Here is an 18,095-nt window from a genome sequence, read left to right as displayed (position 1 = left end):
TTTCTCAAAATTTCACACTCTATTAGTTATGGTAACCATGGTACCTTTATTATTAAACAGTTATCTATTTCTCCCTTTTAGTCACATTGCAAGTTAAATTGTATTTTCCTTGCTAACACACTCACGCGCGCACACACACACACACACACACACACACACACACCAACTGTGAACAAATAGAGCTGCATATCATATAAAATACATAAAACTTATGAAGTTGGTGTAATCTACTTCCCTTAAGAGTGTCACTTTAAGGGGCTCTTACACTCGATAAATATTGACATATTTCATCGAGAGAAAAATCGTTTCCTTCGTGCTTACATTTCCACCCTTACTATATCTTATTTCCCCCCAAAATAAATCTTTTGGTGAGATTAACTGTAATTATAAGTGAATCTGTGTTATTTATGAGTAAGGAAATTTTATTAGAATCACCTAAATAACTTTTCCAAAAAAGAAACCGACTGAGGCCAGTAATAAAGTAAATGGAAGGTAAACTTTAAGGAGTCTGGGTGGAAGTTTTATGGGATAGACATTAAGTTCCAGTGAGATACATCCAGCCTCTTAATGCCGGGAAAATGGCAGAATATGTTTTGCAAAACAAAATCCTTTTTGTCTAGTGCTGAGCTGATTACATTTGTCAGGGATAGAATTACAACAGGGTCAAAAGCAAGGTGGTTAAGAGCCTGGTCTCTTCTTCTCCTACTGAAATATCTATTTTCTTACTTATGTAAATCATAGTGTAGAATGAAATATAATTCTACTAGCCTTAGGGAAAACTTTACCAGAATAATTCCAAATATGTCTCTAGTCTTGTCTTGCATTTCTTTATGGGTTCTCCAACTTCATTAGCTGTTGTATAACATTTTGTGATTTTTGTAGACAATTACTGATGGTACATAAAGCAGGTGTATATTCATTAACCTTTATTCTCTTTTTATCTAATAGATGAATTAAGTTACAGGTTGGATAATAAAACAAAATGGTATTTAAAAACCTATAAGTTTCATGTTCAAAATACAAAATTTTTCTCTGAATTATGTTTTCAAAGCTATTAATTGCAATAAATACTTACTATTAATGTATTTTCTTCCCTACTCATATTCATTCATTTAATAAATATTTTTAGCCTCTACTTTTTCTATAGCATAGCGTTAGAATATGGGAATGATAGAAGAAAACATGTATGACATACTTTTTCCTTCTAAAGGTATTATAGTGTAGCTGGACACACAAAATGAATACACAGGAAGGGGCACCTGGGTGGCTCAGTAGGTTAAGCATCTGACTCTTGCTCTCTGCTCAGGTCATGATTTCACAGGTCATGGGTTCGTGAGCTTCGCATCAGGTTCTGCTTTGGCAGCGTGGAGCCTACTTGGGATTCTCTCTCTCTCCCTCTCTCTCTGCCCCTCCCCACTTGTGCTCATGCATGTGCTCCCTCTCTCTCTCTCTCTCTCAAGATAAACAAATAAACATTAAAAAATGAATCTACAGGAAGAATTATATAAACAATTCAAAAGTAAAATTGTAAGGAAGGAAGGAAGAGGAAAGAGTCAAAGATCAGAGTGAGTTTGATACTTAGAAACAATTAGAAATGTGATAATTGCATAGCAAAGAATGACAACACAAAATGAGAAGTGTTACGTGTTCACTGGGAATAGAAATCAATGTAGACTGAAAGATTTGGGGAAGGATTTATGAGAGGGGTTTTGAAGTTGGGCTGAACTTTAAGGAGTGGTAAGAACTTGACAGAAAAAAAAGAGGAATCATGTCCAGAAACTGTAAGAAGAATGAGCTGAACACACTTAGGAGAGAGTGAATGTAATGACAAACAGGTTGTGAAAAGTCCCTTTGGATGTTAGGAATGGACCAGACTAAGGAAACTGAGCATAAAAGTCCAAGGAGTTTCATTCAACTTAGTAAGCATATATTGTAGTTTATGATGTACAACACACATGACTAGATGAATAAGGAGATAAATAAAACAAATAAATCCCTGCTCTTTAAAGACATTTACAGCCAGTAGGATTTTTTTCTAATAGGAAATAAGGAGCCATTGGAACTTTTTGAGCAAGAGAATGATTGGAGTTTTGATAAGTAATGTATTGAAGAGGATTTCTCTGAACAAAGAATTTACTATGGATTCCAGAGTGATGATATGATGATTAAACAGAGAGAGATAAAAGATTGGGTAAAGGAATCAATTTGGAGGAGAACTCAATTAGTCCCAACATGTTGATCTGATGACATCCAAAGTTTCAAGTGGAAATGTTCCTTAATCATTTAGAAATATACAACTAGCATTCAATGGAGAAGTTGGGGTTTAATGTAAGGTTTTGAAAATTATATGTGAAGAGATGATATTTTAAACCATAATAGCTGAAAGTTGTAAATTGGGTCTAATAGATAGCCAGGACTGAGCCTATCTATAGAGACTTGAGGACTTGCTGCCCCATTGAGGGACAAAGATGCATTGGTCACAGTGGAATGAAGAAAACAAGGATATTGTACTATCACAGTAATTAGGACTATGGAGTCTTTCAGTAAAGGATCCTGGGTATCAAATTGTGTAGAAAGTGCAATGAGAACAATGGGATAAAATACATATAGCTCTACTTATTATACCAAAAATTTAGATGCTTATTTCACTCTTGTTTTTCACTCTTGGTTAGCAGAGATGGTAGCAGTGGATCAGTGGGAGTTCCCTTTCATTAGTAGCCACTTTCTTTCATTGCCCACCTGTCTCTGTGCAACAATAAGTGATGCTAAGTCTGACAGCCCTCTTTGTCTACACATATCAAATTCAGAACCTCCATTAGTGTCTCAAGTGTGTTTGTCCTCCCATAATTGTGAATTCTATTAAACAATTTTACAATAAAATTTACATTGACTAGGCAGCTGTCTCCTTCAATAATAGAAGAGAACATGTGCTGTGGATTCCTGGACATGCTGATTGCAATTTGAGAACTCAGATTTAGATTTACTGTGCTTTGAAAAACAGGCAAATACTAGTTATCCTGGGTCTCACTACTTCTCCCTGACCTATCCATCTATCAATACATGTACATATGCTGCTTTACGCAAGGCCTAAGATCCTTTCAGCAATTTACAAAAATGAACTAAACCCTCTTCTCCCCTTTAAATCCAAGGGGTACATGAGTCATATGTTCTCTCAACCATGAGAAATGAAAAATATTAGCTAACATTTGTTAGTGCTTTGGTATTCACATGCATTTGTCATTTGGCTCTCCTGTTAGATAGTTACCATTAGATTTAGTTTATTAATAAGAAAACTGAGGATTAGAGTAGTTCAGTGGCTTCCACAGAGCCATTCAGGCAATGAATAAATGAGATGAGTAGGACCCACACCTGATTATCTATTTCAAATCTGTAGTCTTGTGTATAGAAGGACAATTATTCCCTTTGGACTCTTGCCTGTGTTGCTAAAACAGACTTACACCCATAAGACACAAAAAATATATTCATAAAATAAAGCATAAACTGAATATCTTACTATTTAAGGCCCAGATGTTGCTACATATACAAATAAATCAATATTAAATTAATTCAAGAATAGCTTTATATGGCACTTATAATATGGGCACCAGAACCCATGGAGGTATAATGCATATGTGTGAGAATACAACACACACATACACCACACATACACACACATATCCCCCAAGTGTAAAACACTTTATACTTAGTCAAATAATTCTTTTAAAAGCTGTTACACTGTGATACTTCATACAGTAGTTTCTAAAGTTATCAAGAGACAAATCAATTTTCTGTAGCTGTAGACAGCTGTTTGAATAGCAAATAGAAAAGCATGTCTGGGATGACACAATATGTAATGTATAGGGGTTGGGGAGTGTTTTATTTGTCACAGAAAGTCACAGTTTCATATACACTTTGTGCAGGTGAGAGTATTATTTTTGTAGTTGAATTTATTGTATCCTACCTTATCCTTTCTTCAGATTGTAAACACTTCTCCAAACACTGCTTCAGAAAGCCTTCCTAGTTATTTTGGAATTTATTTCTGATTTCAAGGAAATGCAATTGATGTTGTTCCAGTTCATTCTTAACTAAATCATCTGAATGTTTCAGGAGAGAGTTTTGTTTACCAAGAAGCTTCTAACTCTCTCTAAGTTATTTCTTTTAAAATGGCTTTAGTTTTCTTCCCAAAGGCACAAACAAGTGAATGCTTGGAATTATAAAATGTGCTCTCTCTCTTTCTCTGCCTCTCTCTCTCTCTTAAAGAGATAATGTACTCAGGAGTAGTATAACTAAAAAGTATTAGACCTGTCTACAGTCTTATGAATAGGCAATCGTCCCTTATGAACTTCATTCGGAATTAGAAAAAACAGAACCCTATGTCATTTCACAGTGTGCAACACCATTACCTTGTCTCTGATGTATCCCCAAATTTTGCAAGCAGAGAAACAAATATTACATGAAGATCATGAGCTACTACAATTCAGGTACAAAAAGCATAGATAGCAAGAGCCAAATATACCAGTTAATGCACATTATTATAAATGATTGTTTAAACATCACCTAGTGAATGCCATTAATGATTGATAGGTATTCTAATTACCATTCGTTGGCATTAACTTTAAAGTTGGTCTGAATAGTCATTTGCAGTTCTGTGATGCCAAAGTTTAATATACCTTCCTATCAAATGACTAAGTCTGAAACTAAATATTTATTATACAAATAATCTTTAAAAACTGAGACCTGATTTAGGAACAGTACATCTCCTGTGGCCTTCAAAAGTGGTTTTCTCAGAAGTCAAAACCAGAAGTTCTATGTCCTAATTGCTGAATGTGCTACAGAGCATACTGTTTATTAAAGGCAAGGAGACAGTCTCCTACTGTCTAGGTTTTTGGTCTAGAGACTGAGACAAGATCATAGACCATGCATCATAGTCAGTAATCTTATGGTTTCAGAAGAGGTACCTTGTGTATGTATCAATTGTAATATTGATACAAGAGGGCATTAGCTTGAGTGTCATTTTTTTTGAGGGGGGGGGCATTTGAGTCTTTGCCAAAGGTTCTATTAGGTATCATTAAACATTAAGTATTGCTTTTGGGGTAAGGTAAAAGAGCATAAGCAGGAAAATCTTTATAGGCTAATAAAAATGTAAATGAACTATTCATCAGCCTGCTACCATGGAAAATGATGAAAGAAACATTACCTGAGAAATTAGATTCATAGATAATTGCTAATCAAATCAACCTGAATAAGAAATCCCTTTGTAACCATTCAGCATTTTGTGTGAATTTACCTCTCTATGCCAACCCTTCTGTGCACTGAATTTGATTCCAATACCCTAGGTCCTCTATACATTTTTAAAAAGATAGATATAGAGATAACATATATATATGTTATGCAGTATGTCATATGTTATGCAATGTGTCAGTTAGGCAGAAGTAATTTCTGTGCTAGGTATCTGTGACAGTTGATAAGAAACAGCTGTATATTTTGATGCATGTGCATTTAACCTTCTTTTTCAATGCCATACTCCCTACCAGGAATTTGAATGCTGAGTTATGAATCAAAGCTTCTATAGCTTGCTTAAGTCACAGCCCCAGAGTTTCAGAGCTTCTAAGTTCCCTGTGTGCTAAGCAGGCAGGAAATTACTACTCTTCTCCCCCTCAATTAGGAATACATTGGAAGACCAATATTTTCTATCTGATCTTTAAATACAGTAGTAAAGTAGATGGTGAGTACTACCTACTTTCTCTCAGGGATGATTCATTCTGGGATAGTATTTAGGGAGTAGAGGACTTTAAGTATTTTATCTTTTCTGAACATTGTGTGAGTTATTCTCCCTATGGCTGCCTTTTGTGGATCTCAAAAGAACCTTTAGAAAGTTGCTGAGGTTGGACAAGTGAGAGTGAGAGGCTAGAGTCCCCATGAGTGACTCTCAACAGTTGCGCTCTGTCACAGCATCTCTCTTCTGAGGTGTCCCTCAAAGACACTCAGCACCTCTGCCTCTTATCCCTTATTCTTGCACAACTGAATATCAGACTAATATAGCTATTATAAAGCAGGGAACTGTTAAGGAAATCACACAAAGCTTTCTAGAGTTACTCTGAGATGTAATTCAAGTACAACCACTTGGAGCATCTTTAACCTTGATGCCCTTTTACTTTGTTCTGTGCCCTGAAGTAGGCTACTAGCTCCCTTAGTTCTGGCATGAGCTGTCTCATAATTACTGCAGATTTCCACACCTGAGAAAGATCCTACCAGGAGTTGAAGAATCATTTTCATAATACTTCCCTGAAAGGTATTCATCAAGCTATCCAGGAAACTTGGGGGGAAATTCCAAATTAAATAAGACAAAAGCAATGGATGCAAATCTTTTGTCTAGAACTATCAAAGACATTACTGGTAGTGATCAATATGTTGCCTCATTCTGTCATTCATACTGTCATTATCTTACTCTTTATTCACAGTGTCATTATCTTCCTGGACTTCCTGCAATAGTATTCTGACTTATAAGGCCTGTCTTCCAATCTTTTACAGTCCTATTTTATCCTAAATACTCCTGAAATTTTGCCAGGTTCTCTAACATGTGGCTTTGATTGAGTCATTCCTCTGACCAAGAGACTTGCTTATCCCAAAACACACCCAGCAGGGATTAAGTGATAGTGATCTAATTCTCCTACCTTTTCAGCCATGGGTTTTCATACTTTTCATTTTGCAGCCCATGCTCTAAATTCAGTGAACTGCTATGCATTTATATTCCCTATGCTTTTTATTACACTATAGTCTCTTTATAGTTTGCCTCTCCCACCCATCCTCAAAGTTCAGCTAAAATGCCACTTTCATTAAACTGCTGGATTCCTTTAGCTTGAGGTGTTTCCATGTTTCTAACCATGGTACTTTTTCTATACCTTTCTCATAGTATTTAACACTGCCTGTTTTATAAACATGGTTATATTTTACTATTTTATTATATAGTTTTCTTGAGCATAGGAACTGCATGTTAAAATCTCTATATAGCTCTCACAGATTCTAGTATGGTGCTTTTGCATATACTAGTTGTTTTTTTTTTTTAACTTAGAGCATTTCTTTTTTTTTTATTTCTTTTTAAACTTTTTATTTATTTATTCATTTAAGTAATCTCTACAGCCAACGTGGGGCTAGAACTCATGACCCCAAGATCAAGAGTAGCACGCTCTTACAACTGAGCCAGCCAGGTGCCCTGAATATAGTAGGTTTTTAATAAATGTTTGTTGAATGACTAAATTAATGATTATGCAAGTGTTTTACAAATCACACAGAATGAGGAAAATGATTTCTCTTCTCCATAAATGCACAAGAGATTATAATGATATCTTTAATAAGGAAAGTAGCTTACAAAATCACAAGCAATTTTCATAAATAGCTTCATACAAATTACTCTTAAAAAATCTATAAAATGAAGTAAGGGGGAACCTGGATGGTTCAGTCAGTTGAGCATCCGGCTTCGGCTCAGGTCATGATCCCACAGTTTGTGGGTTCGAGCCCCGTGTCGGGCTCTGTGCTGACAGCTCAGAGCCCGGAGCCTGCTTCCGATTCTGTGTCTCCCTGTCTCTCTGCCCCTCCCCTGCTCTCACTCTGTCTCTGTCTCTCAAAAATAAATAAATGTTAAAAAAAAATTTAAATGAAGTATATAGCCTATACAAACAAAAATAATGATCAAGTTTTGTTTTTAAAATTTTCTCTTTGCCCATTCAATATCTTTTTTTAAAGTTTTTATTTATTTATTTTACATATTAATGTTATATGTGTTAATATTATTTTCTTTATTATTTTAAGTTAAAATTTAAAAATAGTAAAATACACTTTCATTTAAGCTAGAACTCTCTTTTTCTTCTCTTAATATCTATTGGTGGAATTCTGTATGTTCTTATTTTTTTTCAAGTTTTTATTTCAATTCCAGTAAATTTTTATTTAAATTCCAGTTAGTTAACATACAGTGTTAGTTTCAGGTATACAACTTAGTGATTCAACGCTTCCATACAGCACCCAGGTCTCATGACAAGTGCACTCCTATTTAAAACATAATGGAGGAATTTGGACTTAATCTATTAAGTTTGATCTAACAAAAAAAGTAACAGAGTTTAAGTTTATTCTACTCCACAAAAAACAAGCCCAACATACCCATTAGGGAGCATGGTTAGTCTTTGAGATCTGCATGTCTCTCTCTGTGACTTGGCCGAAATTTCCTAATCTCCATTCTAATCAGTACTGTTGTCTCCAATCTCACATGTGAATTGTGCTTTCTGACATAAAATCAGTTACTGACTCACAGCAGCCTCAGCACTGATAGCTTGTGATCCATTTATGAACTGTCAAGATAAATAAAGATCTTCAGATTATTTATATCTGCTTTTTTTCCCCAGTAAACTTATACTTAGAGAATTACTATATATCTAATCCCTCTCCAACTTGATTTTATGTCTTTTAGCTTAATTGGTTGCCAAACTGAATATACAACTTTCACATTGATGATGCAAGAAGAGTGGAAATGTGTTGTTCCAATAAGGAACGTGAATTGGTTTAGATGTTGGCACTCCCATCAGCAAGTGTGATAACATAAATCCTTGAAATCCAGTCAATAAATTCTGGAACTGTAATATTTTATAGCAAAAGCCTTGGAAATTTTTTTAGCACTTCCTTCTTTTTGGCGAGTAACCAAGTCTAAACCCTCATTGGAACTTCTGGAATTGTTGAGATTGTGTCTAATATAGATAGCCAAATCTTTTAAATCAGAGTTTAAATAAAATTTGTAATTGAACAAAACCCAGTACCAGTATATGAATAATAAATTTATTTTTGTTGTACTGCTGTCAAAATTATGATGAAAACTCTCTGTGTTTTGGGCCTTAATATTTTGTGTGTGTTATGATCCAGCAAACTGACTTCTAGAAATTTATTTTATGGAAATCATAAGAGATTAGATCGTAAGGGTGCTCATGTAAAATAAATAAGAAAAACAATCTAAATGCCAAGAAACAAATATTGATTGAATCAAGATGATACATGGGTACAGGGGGATACTATGCAGTCATTAAACATGGCCTTGCACAAGTGTATACAGTTACAAGATGTAAGGTAGTGGTCCTGTTTTATTCTTTTGCACGTAGCTGTCCAGTTTTTCCAAAATCATTTATTGAAGAGATTGTCTTTTCCCCATTGTATATTCTTCCCTCCCTTGTCATAGATTAATTGACCATATATTTACAGTTTTTTCTGGGTTCTCTATCTTATTCCAGAGATCTATATGTCTGTTTTTGTGCCAGTAGCATACTGTTTTGATTACTCTAGCTTTGTGGTATGTTTTGAAATCAGAAAGCATGATATGTCCAGCCTTATTCTCTCTCAAGATTGTTTTGGTTGTTTGGGATCTTTTGTGGTTCCATACAGATTTCAGAATATTTTGTTTTAGTTCTGAGAAAAATGTTGTTGGTATTTTCATAAAGATTTTATTAAATCCATAGATCACTTTGGGCAGTATGGATAATATCCTTATCCATGAACACAGAATATCTTTTTGTTTATTTGTGTCATCTTCAATTTCTTTCATTAGTGTCTTATAGTTTTCAAAATACAAGTCCTTTTACCTCCTTGGTTAAATTTATTCCTAGGTATTTTATTCTTTTTGATGTGATTGTAAATGGGATTATTTTCTTAATTTCTTTTTCTGATAGCTTGTTAGGATATAGGAAAGCAACTGATTTCTCTATGTTAATTTTGGGTCCTGTGACTTTACTAAATTTGTTTATTTGTTCTAACAGTTTTTGATGGAGTCTATACTGTTTCCTACATATAGTATCATGTCATCTGCAAATAGTGACTTTTATTTCTTCCTTTCCAGTTTGGATGCCTTTTATATCTTTATCTTGCCTAATTGCTCTGGGTAGGACTTGTAATACTATTTTGAAAGAAAGTGGCATTCTTACCTTGTTTCTGATTTTAGAAGAAAAGTTTTCAGCTTTTCATTATTGACTATGATGTTAGGTGTGGATTTGTCATATATGGCCTATTTTATGTTGAGGTATGTTCCCTCCATAGTGAGTTTCTTGAGAGTTTTTATCATACATAGATGTTGGGTTTTGTCAGATGATTTTTCAACATCTGTTGAAATGATCATATGATTTCGATCTTTCTTTTTGTTAGTGTGGTATATCACATTGATTGATTTGCAGATGTTAAGCAATTTTTGCATCCCAGAATAAATCCCACTTGATTATGGTATATGACCCTTTTAATGTATTGTTGAATTTGGTTTGCTATTTCGTTGAGCATTTTTCTATGTTCATCAGGGATATGGGCCCATAATTTTGTGGTGTCTTTGTCTGGTTTGTTATCAGGGCAATGCTGGCCTCATAAAGCATTCCATCCTCTTTAATTGGAATACTTTAAGATGGATAGGTTCTAACTGCCCTTACCTATCTTATCTTCAAGTGTATTTGAGTTACTTTTCCTACTTTTTAAAGAATTTCTTTTAAATTTCTTAAGATGGATACATGGCTTAGCTCATTAATTTTTAGCCTTTTTTCTTAATCACTTACAAGTCTATATATTTTAAACTTCTACTTTAGCTATATTGTCCAAGTTTTGATGTATCATATTTTGTTGATATTAATTTCAAACTACTTTCTTATTCCAGTGTGAATTCTTTTTTGACCCACAAGTTATTTAGAAGTAGGCTTCCAACTTTATAAATTTGGTATTTTTTATTTACCTTTTTCTTAATGATTTTTAAGTTAATTTACACTGTGGTCAGAGAACTATGTCATTGTTTCCCAGTATTTGAAATGTGTTGAGGGTGCCTGGGTGGCTCAGTCAGTTGTGTCCAACTCTTAATTTCTGCTCAGACTGTGATCTCTCAGTTGGTGGCATCAAGCCCTGCGTTAGGCTCCGTTCTGACAGTGCAGAGTCTGCTTGGGATTCTCTCTCTTTCTCTCTCTCTCTCCCACCCCTCTTGAGTGCATGCACTCACTGTCTCTCTCAAAATAAATAAATAAATAAACCTCAAAAAAGAAAAGAAATATGTAGAGTGTTGGTATATGGGCCAGTATATGATCAGTTTTGTGAAAGTTCTATGTGTTCCTGAAATGCATATGCACTCAGCCATCGTTTGTTAATGTGTGTTGTAAGAGCCAATTAGGTCAAATGTTTATGTCCTTCATATCTTTTATGTATTTTGTGGGTTTCTTGTTTGTTTGTTTTGGCTTATGCTTTCAACTCTGTGTTAAAAATTCTCTACTGTAGATCTGTTTCTTTGTTTTAATTCTGTACATTTTTCCTAATTTATTTTGATACTGTGTTACTAGATATGCACAAATTTAACATGATTATAGTTTCCTGGGAGAATCAATCCTTTCATTACAACAAATTAACCTTCTTTATCTCCAGCAATGCTTTAATTTACCCAAGAAGTCTAATTTTTCTCATATAAATACAGCAATATATACCTCTCTTGCTTAGAATTTATTGGGCATATCTTTTTCTATCCTTTTACTATAAACCTATATAAACCTCTTACTTTACAGGTGTCTCTTATACATAGCATATAATTGGATTTTATTTTATCCTACCCATAAATTCATTATTTTAATTAATCCATTTGCATTGTATAGAGTTAAATCTACCAACATATTTTGAACTTCCACTTGTTTCATCTTGCTTTTTTTAAAAAATTAAATGTCTGTATATGGATGGCCTATTTCTAGACACTTTATTCTATCCTATTGTTCTGTTTGTTTGCTGCATGTGAAAATCACTCAACTTTCATTGCTGAAGCTTTATAACAAATTTTGATATCCAGGGGTAGAAATGTGATAATCTTTTTATAATTATTTTTAAAATTTTCTTTGCCATTTTTGGCCTTTTACATCCATTATAAATTTTATTTTATTTTCTTAAAGTTTTTATTTATTTATTTTGAGAGAGAGAGAGAGAGAGAAAGAGAAGGAAAGAGAGAGAGAATCCCCAGCAGGCTCCACACTGTCCACACAGAACCCAATGCAGGGCTCAAACTCATGAACTGATAGATCATGACCTGTACTGAAGCCAAGTGTCAGACACTTAACCAACTGAGCCACCCAGGTGCCCTACATCCATTATAAATTTTAAAATCAGATTGTCCATTTGTGTGATATTACAGCTATGGGTCCTTTTTTTTTGTCATTTATTTACTTTAATATTTATACTTCAATATTTACCTATATTCAAAATATACTTAACCCCTCTAATACCCCTCCAAAAGCCACATTCTATTACCACATCATGCTCAAATTCCAGGCTCTCCTCAAGTAAATCAGGTTCAAGTGTGGATGAGAATTCTTAAGTTTGGTGCTCCTACTATGGTTTATCTCAACTGGAATTCCTGTGGAATAGCAACAGGTTGTTTGCCTCCCACACACCCAGCATACAGTGGTAAGTAGGCATAGATAATCACAATAGACATATCTATTCAGAGTAGAAGATGGACACACACAGCAGATAACCTCATATTGTTGTCATAGAGACTCAAACATCATAGTATGGTCAGATAGTACAAATAATAATGAATGATTGTAATGAGATGTGAGGGCTCTTGGTCATTTATACAGTTTTGAAGAACATTTTTAGGTAATAAATGGTAATGTATGTGTATGTTGCATTTAAATATAAATGCACAACTGCTGTTTGATTATTATAATTTTTATCATGCTATATATTCTAATTTCTTGATCATTCAGCTTTGGGAGTTAAATCATGTAAAGTTTTAGAGATAGCATGTATCTGGAATAGATTAGGTCCTAGGTATTCAGCGAAATCTTCCCCTACTGTACTTTTCTCTCCTTTTAAATCTTCAAATCATATTATAGTTTTGCACTTACCAAGTTTGGGCAATGAAAACTGAGGCTCTTCTCCCTTCTACTACATAGAACATGCTTCCCTGTATCTTACAGGGGGACACATGAAGGAATAATATTAAGATCAGCAAAATAGTAGATATCTCTTGGTTAATAAAATTCTATAAAATATTTTAGATGTTTTAATTTTAATTCTGAAGGAATGAGAAAGTGTCCATCTTCGCTTATAAAAGAACATCAGTATCTCTTCTAAAAGTGCCATAAATAAGACAGAAACTGGCAGATTTATTGTTGATCTATGTTTAATTTAAATTTGTTTTTAGAATATAAGAAAAGTGGTGAAAGGAAACTGACAGCTTTGAATAGATATATGGTCTAAAACTCTGTACTACATCACTCATTTTAAATTAAGACTTGATATTATTCTTTCTGAAATATATCAGATGTGGAAAGACACAGAGTGTGGTCCTCTGAAAAACGGGAGAGAGGGGGAGAAAAGCAGAAATAAAGTACCTCTTAAATTATTGATTTTGTGAAATATATCAAATTACTTGTCATCATAAATGTGGCAGCCTATAACTTGAAGTGTGTTGACCAGTGATGACCTTAATGTGTTTGGATGCTTACTGGCTTTTGCACCTTTATGGCAGAGCATTAAAGTATATTTTATGTTTAGATAATTTATCAATGTATAGGTGTGTAATCCTATTTATCTTGCTATTTTATCAGCTTGCTAGTGTGAGGCCAATATTTTAATAAGCTATGTATCAAATAAGTAGACTTTAGCAATTTGAAAGACATTTTTGATACAGTAGATTTCTATACTAATAGTATGTCATTGGCCAAACTATTGGGAAGTAAATTATAGCACAGATTAAGCTCCCTCTCTATGAAAATAACTTTTATTGAGTGTTTTCAATATGCCAGTTGTTTTCTAAGCACTTTACATTATCTCTTTATATTCTCATTATAACTCCACAAGATGGGTGATATTATCACCCTCATTTTATAAATGAGGAAACTAAGTCACCCTACTGGGTGTGGGAACATTCAAGGTGGAAAAAATAGTATAAGAAACATCATGGTATATGTGGGGAAATATAAGCAATTCTGTGTAAACCTAACACATTAACAAAGTCATATATTTCACAGTGTATTAAATAGCCAAATCATATCTCAGCTTTATATGTGTTTTCTTTTAACAAAACTCATATCTGACCTGCAGCCAATGTTTGTTACTGTTCCTGATTGAAACTCCTTGAGTGGAATTACAGAATTGTCATCTCAATATTAAAGGTATTAAAGGTGAAGATTAAAGTGCATAAATGATTTGTCAGGGGGCAGAGTGAAAGTCAGGAGAGTGCCTGGAGAAGAACATAGAGCACTGAAATCTTACCCCAAAGCTTTGGTTTTCTAGGTTTAGTTAAGACCAGCTCCAACTAAGATGTTGGAATAGAATTGAGAATGATTATTTATAAGTCCCATCCCAGTTTCTAGCAGACACCAGTCATGAGGCAACACATCTATTGATTAAAAGTGTAGGTATGCTCTGGAGACCAGAAAATTTAGGTTTAACTGAGTAGGGGTGGGGCGAATACTTTATCTCTAACCCTAAATTTATTTCTCTCTAACATAATCATAACAGGATTTACTTTTTATGTTGTTGTGAGGAATAAATGTAACTAAAGAGCTTAGAACCATGATTGGTATTGACATATGCAGGTTCTGTTTCTTTTATTCTTTATAAATATGCTGACAATGTGTGATTGTGCATTTCTATGGAAATGTATACAGGAATTCTGTTAAAGATATGACTATAAAATGCACACATATTCCCTTTGTTTTGTTTGACATTTGGTAAGAACATTTAATGTGACATCTACCCTCTTAACAAATTTTGAAGCATACAGTACCGTATTGTTAACTCTAGGCAGTATGTTATACAGAATTTATGTTTCTAGAATTTATTCAACTAGCATAACTGAAACTTTATACCCATTAAACAGCAACTCCCGATTTCTCCAACCCAACAGCCTCCAGCAACCACTGTTGTACTCTCTACTTAAAAAATTTGACTATTCTATATACCTCATATAAAAGGACTCATGCAGTATTTGTCCTGTGATGCTTATCTCCTGTAGCGTGATGTCCTCTACATTTATGAATGTTGTTGCAAATGGCAGAATTTTTTAATGGCTAAATAATGTTCTGCTGTATATCCATTACCACATTGTCTTTATTTATTTTTCAATGGATTCTTAGTTCGTTTCCATATATTGGCTATTGTAAGTAATGCTGCAATAAACATGGGAGTGCTAATATCTGTTTGAGGTTCTGATTTCAATTATTTTGAAATATCCAGAAGTGGTACTGCTGGATCATTTGGTATTTCCATTTTTAATGTTTTGAGGAATATCTATCGTGTTTTGCATGACTGCTGTGCCATTTTGTATTCTGCCAACACTGTATAGGGTTCCTATTTTTTCACAACTTCACCAACACTTTTTTTTTTTTTTTTTTTTTTTTTTAATAATAGCTATTCTAGGGATACCTGGGTAGCTCAGTTGGTTGATTTCTGCTCAGGTCATGAACTCACCATCATGAGGCTGAGCCCTGCATGGGGCTCTGTGCTGAGCATGGAGCCTGCTTAAGATTCTATCATGCCCTCTCCATCTGCCCCTCTCCACTCATGCTTGTGCGTGCTCTCTCTGTCTCTCTCTTTAAAAAACAATAAATAAATAAATAAATAAATAAATAAATAAACAAACAAACAAAGGCTATCCTAACAAATGTGAGGTGACATTTCATTGTGGTTTTTATTTGCATTTCCCTGATAGTTACTGATATTGAGCATATTTTCATATTCATGCTGGGTGTGTGTATGTTTCCTTTGGAAAAATGTCTGTCCAAGTCCTTTGCCCATTTTTTAATGGATTGTTTGGGTTTTCTTGTTACTGAGTTGTAGGAGATCCTTATATATTTTGGAACTTAGTCCCTTATCAGCTATATGGTTTACAAATATTTTCTCCTATTCTGTAGGTCGCCTTTTCATTTTTTGAATTGTTTCCTTTGCCATGCAAAAACTTTTTAGTTTGATGTCTCTTTGTCTCTTGTCTCTTTTTGTGAGATCATGACCTGAGCTGAAGCTGGACGCCCAGGTGCCCCAGTTTGTCACACTTTAAATATGAAGCCAAAGCTTTTCTTTTTTTTTTTTTTTTTTAATTTTTTTTTCAACGTTTTTTATTTATTTTTGGGACAGAGAAAGACAGAGCATGAACGGGGGAGGGGCAGAGAGAGAGGGAGACACAGAATCGGAAACAGGCTCCAGGCTCCGAGCCATCAGCCCAGAGCCTGACCCGGGGCTCGAACTCACGGACCGCGAGATCGTGACCTGGCTGAAGTCGGATGCTTAACCAACTGCGCCCCCCAGGCGCCCCCCAAAGCTTTTCTTTACATGCAAGTCCCTAAGTTGGTATTCAGGAAACTCTTTTTTGCTTACATAATACTTGTTAATGAATTAGATACAATTTATTGCTTTAGTTTCTTTTGAATAAACAATTTAAAATATAGTAATTGGAATATGAAATACCACTAAGTTCTTTACTACTTTTTTCTACTTATATTTCATTAGTTTTTATTAATACCCCTATAAATTATATACATAAAATAAACAGGAAACTAATATTATCAGTTTGGGAATGAAATATGACTGGTTTTTGGAAAGCACGGGGTTTAAATCAGAGGAGAAGTTTTGAAAAGATACCGACAAGCTGCAAATGTTTGAGCAATATGTCACCAAGTCTCTGTTTTGCTGCATTAGAAACAGTTATTTTGGGACTGGCTAAGTGAGATCCCCAGGTAGGTCTTGCTATGCAGATTTTTTTCAGCTTTATTAAGGTATTATTGACAAATAAAAATTGTATATATTTAGGTTGTACAACATGATGTTTTGAATGTATATATGCATTGTGTAATGATTACTACAGTCAAGCTAACGAACATATTCATCACCTCTCATAGTTACAATTTTCTTCATGGTAAAAACACTTGAGATCTACTCTCTTAGCAAATTTCAAGTGTATAATACATTATTATTAACTATAGTCATACTGTATATTGGGTGCCCAGAATTTATTCATCATCTAACCACAGGTTTTTAGCCCTGAACAGCATCTTCCTATTTCCTCCAACCCTTCCTCCAATCCTGTAACCAGTACTCCACCCTCTGTTACATTGAGTTCGATTTTTTTTTTTTTTTTTTTTGAAGTCCACTTGTAAGTGAGATCATGCAGTATTTGTCTTTCTGTGCCTGGTTTAAGTCACTTAGCATAGTGTCTTCTAGGTGCATTCATTTGTCACAAATGGCAGGATTTACTTTTTTAATTTATTTTAATGTTTATTTATTTTTGAGAAAGAGAGAGAGCACAAGCAGGGGAGGGACAGAGAGAGAGGGAGACACAGAATCAGAAGCAGGCTCCAGGCTCTGAGCTGTCAGCAACAGAGCTCAATGCGGGGCTCAAACTCACAGACAGTGAGATCATGACCTGAGCCAAAGTTGGATGCTTAACCTAGTGAGCCACCCAAGGAAAGCCCTTGGATTTCCACTTTTTAAAAAAAAGCCAGATAATATTTCATTACATATGTATGTCATATTTCATATATCTGTTGGTGAGCACTTAAGTTGTTCCATATCTTGACCACTGTGAATAATGCTGTAATGAACTCATAGTACAGCTACCAATCTGACATAGTGACTTTATTTTCTTTGGCTATATACTCATATGTGACATTTTTGGATCATATGATACTTTTTTTAACTTTATGAGGGAACTCCATACTGTTTTCTGTAATTGCTGTTCCAGTTTACATTCCCACCAACAGCGTACAAGTGCTCCCTTTTCTCTACTTCCTCACCAACACTTATTTTTGACTTTTGGTAATAGTCATACTATTACTATGAGGTAATATCTCATTGTAGTATCTCACTGTAGTTTTGATGTGTGTTTCTCTTATGATTAGTGATGTTGAGCATCTTTTATGCACGTGTTGTCTATTTGTGTGTCTTCTTTATAAAAAATATCTTTCAGGTCCTTTGCCTATATTTAAATGGACTTATTTGAATTTTTTTGCTGTTTAGTTTTATGAGTTCTTTATGTAATTTGGATATTAATCTCTTGTGAGACATATGTTTTGAAGATACTATCTTCTATTCCATAAGCTGCCTTTTCATTTTGT

The 18,095-nt window shown here is 34.3% G+C and overlaps 1 protein-coding gene across 3 annotated transcripts in view; it reads left to right on the top strand.

Annotated features, from left to right (window-relative positions):
* The window catches only part of TNNI3K (TNNI3 interacting kinase), a 292,685-nt gene that overhangs the window by 34,041 nt on the left and 240,549 nt on the right, over positions 1-18,095 (top strand). The gene's annotated exons all lie outside the window — the stretch shown is intronic.

The sequence above is a fragment of the Panthera pardus genome, unplaced genomic scaffold (assembly GCF_024362965.1).
Source record: "Panthera pardus isolate Hobbes unplaced genomic scaffold, ASM2436296v1 HiC_scaffold_11, whole genome shotgun sequence".
Classification (NCBI taxonomy): domain Eukaryota; kingdom Metazoa; phylum Chordata; class Mammalia; order Carnivora; family Felidae; genus Panthera; species Panthera pardus.
The sequence above is the reverse complement of the archived record's forward strand: the minus strand, read 5'-3'. Positions and strand labels throughout refer to the sequence as shown.